Raw genomic sequence first — 5,000 nt, forward strand, 5'->3', positions numbered from 1 at the left:
AGGCCTTGATAAAACTTTAGAAAAAGAAGTAAATGTGACAATGGGCAGCGACGCTGCAAGACACCAAGTAAAAAGACTGCCTACTACGTTTGACGGCATGCGCCTGCTGTAGGCTGTAACCTTCTGGAGGCCTTGTTAAAACTTTAGAAAAAAAAGTAAATGTGACAATATTACCCTTGAAAAGAGTTATGTTGGCAAGGAATAGTTTTGTCTGCAAGCTTTTTCTACTGAGCCACACGTCAAGGAGACCGGTAGCTCGCCGTGATCGTATAGTGGTTAGTACTCTGCGTTGTGGCCGCAGCAACCCCGGTTCGAATCCGGGTCACGGCAACTTTTTCTGGGTGGCTTTGAAATTGAGCTCCAAGTTACCACCTCTGCCCACCCCGTCCTTCAGACCACTTTTTTTGTTGTTACCCGGTGCGTCCTTGTTTCAAGTCCCTGGTCGGGCGATCAAGGCTCTTTTTTTTTCATTTCAGCCTATACGATTAATTTTTATGAGCGTTCCCACGCAACACGCACACTTTCTCAAGCAAGAGCCCGGATAGCTCATTCGGTAGAGCATCAGATTTTTAATCTGAGGGTCAAGTCCCGGTTCGGGCGTTAGAGCCTCTTTTTTTGTCGAGTGCTAAGTTTTGCTGTTGAGTTCTTGCAAGGCACCTGGGCAGCGACGCTGCAAGGCACCAAGTAAAAAGACAAGCTTGCTACAGCCAGGTTGTAGTCGTGGCCGAGTGGTTAAGGCGATGGACTAGAAATCCATTGGGGTACCCCCGCGCAGGTTCGAATCCTGCCGACTACGTTTGATGGCATGCGCCTGCTTTAAGCCTTGTTAAAACTTTAGAAAAAAAAGTAAATGTGACAATGGGCAGCGACGCTGCAAGGCACCAAGTAAAAAGACTGCCGACTACGTTTGACGGCATGCGCCTGCTTTAGGCTGGAGGCCTTGATAAAACTTTAGAAAAAGAAGTAAATGTGACAATGGGCAGCGACGCTGCAAGACACCAAGTAAAAAGACTGCCTACTACGTTTGACGGCATGCGCCTGCTGTAGGCTGTAACCTTCTGGAGGCCTTGTTAAAACTTTAGAAAAAAAAGTAAATGTGACAATATTACCCTTGAAAAGAGTTATGTTGGCAAGGAATAGTTTTGTCTGCAAGCTTTTTCTACTGAGCCACACGTCAAGGAGACCGGTAGCTCGCCGTGATCGTATAGTGGTTAGTACTCTGCGTTGTGGCCACAGCAACCCCGGTTCGAATCCGGGTCACGGCAGCTTTTTCTGGGTGGCTTTGAAATTGAGCTCCAAGTTACCACCTCTGCCCACCCCGTCCTTCAGACCACTTTTTTTGTTGTTACCCGGTGCGTCCTTGTTTCAAGTCCCTGGTCGGGCGATCAAGGCTCTTTTTTTTTCATTTCAGCCTATACGATTAATTTTTATGAGCGTTCCCACGCAACACGCACACTTTCTCAAGCAAGAGCCCGGATAGCTCATTCGGTAGAGCATCAGATTTTTAATCTGAGGGTCAAGTCCCGGTTCGGGCGTTAGAGCCTCTTTTTTTGTCGAGTGCTACGTTTTGCTGTTGAGTTCTTGCAAGGCACCTGGGCAGCGACGCTGCAAGGCACCAAGTAAAAAGACAAGCTTGCTACAGCCAGGTTGTAGTCGTGGCCGAGTGGTTAAGGCGATGGACTAGAAATCCATTGGGGTACCCCCGCGCAGGTTCGAATCCTGCCGACTACGTTTGATGGCATGCGCCTGCTTTAAGCCTTGTTAAAACTTTAGAAAAAAAAGTAAATGTGACAATGGGCAGCGACGCTGCAAGGCACCAAGTAAAAAGACTGCCGACTACGTTTGACGGCATGCGCCTGCTTTAGGCTGGAGGCCTTGATAAAACTTTAGAAAAAGAAGTAAATGTGACAATGGGCAGCGACGCTGCAAGACACCAAGTAAAAAGACTGCCTACTACGTTTGACGGCATGCGCCTGCTGTAGGCTGTAACCTTCTGGAGGCCTTGTTAAAACTTTAGAAAAAAAAGTAAATGTGACAATATTACCCTTGAAAAGAGTTATGTTGGCAAGGAATAGTTTTGTCTGCAAGCTTTTTCTACTGAGCCACACGTCAAGGAGACCGGTAGCTCGCCGTGATCGTATAGTGGTTAGTACTCTGCGTTGTGGCCACAGCAACCCCGGTTCGAATCCGGGTCACGGCAGCTTTTTCTGGGTGGCTTTGAAATTGAGCTCCAAGTTACCACCTCTGCCCACCCCGTCCTTCAGACCACTTTTTTTGTTGTTACCCGGTGCGTCCTTGTTTCAAGTCCCTGGTCGGGCGATCAAGGCTCTTTTTTTTTCATTTCAGCCTATACGATTAATTTTTATGAGCGTTCCCACGCAACACGCACACTTTCTCAAGCAAGAGCCCGGATAGCTCATTCGGTAGAGCATCAGATTTTTAATCTGAGGGTCAAGTCCCGGTTCGGGCGTTAGAGCCTCTTTTTTTGTCGAGTGCTACGTTTTGCTGTTGAGTTCTTGCAAGGCACCTGGGCAGCGACGCTGCAAGGCACCAAGTAAAAAGACAAGCTTGCTACAGCCAGGTTGTAGTCGTGGCCGAGTGGTTAAGGCGATGGACTAGAAATCCATTGGGGTACCCCCGCGCAGGTTCGAATCCTGCCGACTACGTTTGATGGCATGCGCCTGCTTTAAGCCTTGTTAAAACTTTAGAAAAAAAAGTAAATGTGACAATGGGCAGCGACGCTGCAAGGCACCAAGTAAAAAGACTGCCGACTACGTTTGACGGCATGCGCCTGCTTTAGGCTGGAGGCCTTGATAAAACTTTAGAAAAAGAAGTAAATGTGACAATGGGCAGCGACGCTGCAAGACACCAAGTAAAAAGACTGCCTACTACGTTTGACGGCATGCGCCTGCTGTAGGCTGTAACCTTCTGGAGGCCTTGTTAAAACTTTAGAAAAAAAAGTAAATGTGACAATATTACCCTTGAAAAGAGTTATGTTGGCAAGGAATAGTTTTGTCTGCAAGCTTTTTCTACTGAGCCACACGTCAAGGAGACCGGTAGCTCGCCGTGATCGTATAGTGGTTAGTACTCTGCGTTGTGGCCGCAGCAACCCCGGTTCGAATCCGGGTCACGGCAACTTTTTCTGGGTGGCTTTGAAATTGAGCTCCAAGTTACCACCTCTGCCCACCCCGTCCTTCAGACCACTTTTTTTGTTGTTACCCGGTGCGTCCTTGTTTCAAGTCCCTGGTCGGGCGATCAAGGCTCTTTTTTTTTCATTTCAGCCTATACGATTAATTTTTATGAGCGTTCCCACGCAACACGCACACTTTCTCAAGCAAGAGCCCGGATAGCTCATTCGGTAGAGCATCAGATTTTTAATCTGAGGGTCAAGTCCCGGTTCGGGCGTTAGAGCCTCTTTTTTTGTCGAGTGCTACGTTTTGCTGTTGAGTTCTTGCAAGGCACCTGGGCAGCGACGCTGCAAGGCACCAAGTAAAAAGACAAGCTTGCTACAGCCAGGTTGTAGTCGTGGCCGAGTGGTTAAGGCGATGGACTAGAAATCCATTGGGGTACCCCCGCGCAGGTTCGAATCCTGCCGACTACGTTTGATGGCATGCGCCTGCTTTAAGCCTTGTTAAAACTTTAGAAAAAAAAGTAAATGTGACAATGGGCAGCGACGCTGCAAGGCACCAAGTAAAAAGACTGCCGACTACGTTTGACGGCATGCGCCTGCTTTAGGCTGGAGGCCTTGATAAAACTTTAGAAAAAGAAGTAAATGTGACAATGGGCAGCGACGCTGCAAGACACCAAGTAAAAAGACTGCCTACTACGTTTGACGGCATGCGCCTGCTGTAGGCTGTAACCTTCTGGAGGCCTTGTTAAAACTTTAGAAAAAAAAGTAAATGTGACAATATTACCCTTGAAAAGAGTTATGTTGGCAAGGAATAGTTTTGTCTGCAAGCTTTTTCTACTGAGCCACACGTCAAGGAGACCGGTAGCTCGCCGTGATCGTATAGTGGTTAGTACTCTGCGTTGTGGCCACAGCAACCCCGGTTCGAATCCGGGTCACGGCAGCTTTTTCTGGGTGGCTTTGAAATTGAGCTCCAAGTTACCACCTCTGCCCACCCCGTCCTTCAGACCACATTTTTTGTTGTTACCCGGTGCGTCCTTGTTTCAAGTCCCTGGTCGGGCGATCAAGGCTCTTTTTTTTTCATTTCAGCCTATACGATTAATTTTTATGAGCGTTCCCACGCAACACGCACACTTTCTCAAGCAAGAGCCCGGATAGCTCATTCGGTAGAGCATCAGATTTTTAATCTGAGGGTCAAGTCCCGGTTCGGGCGTTAGAGCCTCTTTTTTTGTCGAGTGCTACGTTTTGCTGTTGAGTTCTTGCAAGGCACCTGGGCAGCGACGCTGCAAGGCACCAAGTAAAAAGACAAGCTTGCTACAGCCAGGTTGTAGTCGTGGCCGAGTGGTTAAGGCGATGGACTAGAAATCCATTGGGGTACCCCCGCGCAGGTTCGAATCCTGCCGACTACGTTTGATGGCATGCGCCTGCTTTAAGCCTTGTTAAAACTTTAGAAAAAAAAGTAAATGTGACAATGGGCAGCGACGCTGCAAGGCACCAAGTAAAAAGACTGCCGACTACGTTTGACGGCATGCGCCTGCTTTAGGCTGGAGGCCTTGATAAAACTTTAGAAAAAGAAGTAAATGTGACAATGGGCAGCGACGCTGCAAGACACCAAGTAAAAAGACTGCCTACTACGTTTGACGGCATGCGCCTGCTGTAGGCTGTAACCTTCTGGAGGCCTTGTTAAAACTTTAGAAAAAAAAGTAAATGTGACAATATTACCCTTGAAAAGAGTTATGTTGGCAAGGAATAGTTTTGTCTGCAAGCTTTTTCTACTGAGCCACACGTCAAGGAGACCGGTAGCTCGCCGTGATCGTATAGTGGTTAGTACTCTGCGTTGTGGCCACAGCAACCCCGGTTCGAATCCGGGTCA

General features: G+C 48.0%; 7 non-coding genes across 7 annotated transcripts; all 7 read left to right on the top strand.

Annotated features, from left to right (window-relative positions):
- The first annotated feature begins 258 nt into the window (after positions 1–258).
- Positions 259–330, top strand: trnah-gug (transfer RNA histidin (anticodon GUG)). Its single transcript has one exon. It is a non-coding gene; the product is annotated as a tRNA-His (tRNA).
- Positions 331–714: 384 nt separating this feature from the next.
- Positions 715–796, top strand: trnas-aga (transfer RNA serine (anticodon AGA)). Its single transcript has one exon. It is a non-coding gene; the product is annotated as a tRNA-Ser (tRNA).
- Positions 797–1,649: 853 nt separating this feature from the next.
- On the top strand, positions 1,650–1,731 carry trnas-aga (transfer RNA serine (anticodon AGA)). The gene has a single exon. It is a non-coding gene; the product is annotated as a tRNA-Ser (tRNA).
- Positions 1,732–2,584: 853 nt separating this feature from the next.
- Positions 2,585–2,666, top strand: trnas-aga (transfer RNA serine (anticodon AGA)). Its single transcript has one exon. It is a non-coding gene; the product is annotated as a tRNA-Ser (tRNA).
- A 397-nt stretch (positions 2,667–3,063) lies between these two features.
- trnah-gug (transfer RNA histidin (anticodon GUG)) lies at positions 3,064–3,135 on the top strand. The gene has a single exon. It is a non-coding gene; the product is annotated as a tRNA-His (tRNA).
- A 384-nt stretch (positions 3,136–3,519) lies between these two features.
- On the top strand, positions 3,520–3,601 carry trnas-aga (transfer RNA serine (anticodon AGA)). Its single transcript has one exon. It is a non-coding gene; the product is annotated as a tRNA-Ser (tRNA).
- Positions 3,602–4,454: 853 nt separating this feature from the next.
- On the top strand, positions 4,455–4,536 carry trnas-aga (transfer RNA serine (anticodon AGA)). Its single transcript has one exon. It is a non-coding gene; the product is annotated as a tRNA-Ser (tRNA).
- The last annotated feature ends 464 nt before the right edge of the window (positions 4,537–5,000 follow it).

This window comes from Pimephales promelas, chromosome 13, assembly GCF_988280905.1.
Source record: "Pimephales promelas chromosome 13, fPimPro1.hap1.1, whole genome shotgun sequence".
Lineage (NCBI taxonomy): Eukaryota > Metazoa > Chordata > Actinopteri > Cypriniformes > Leuciscidae > Pimephales > Pimephales promelas.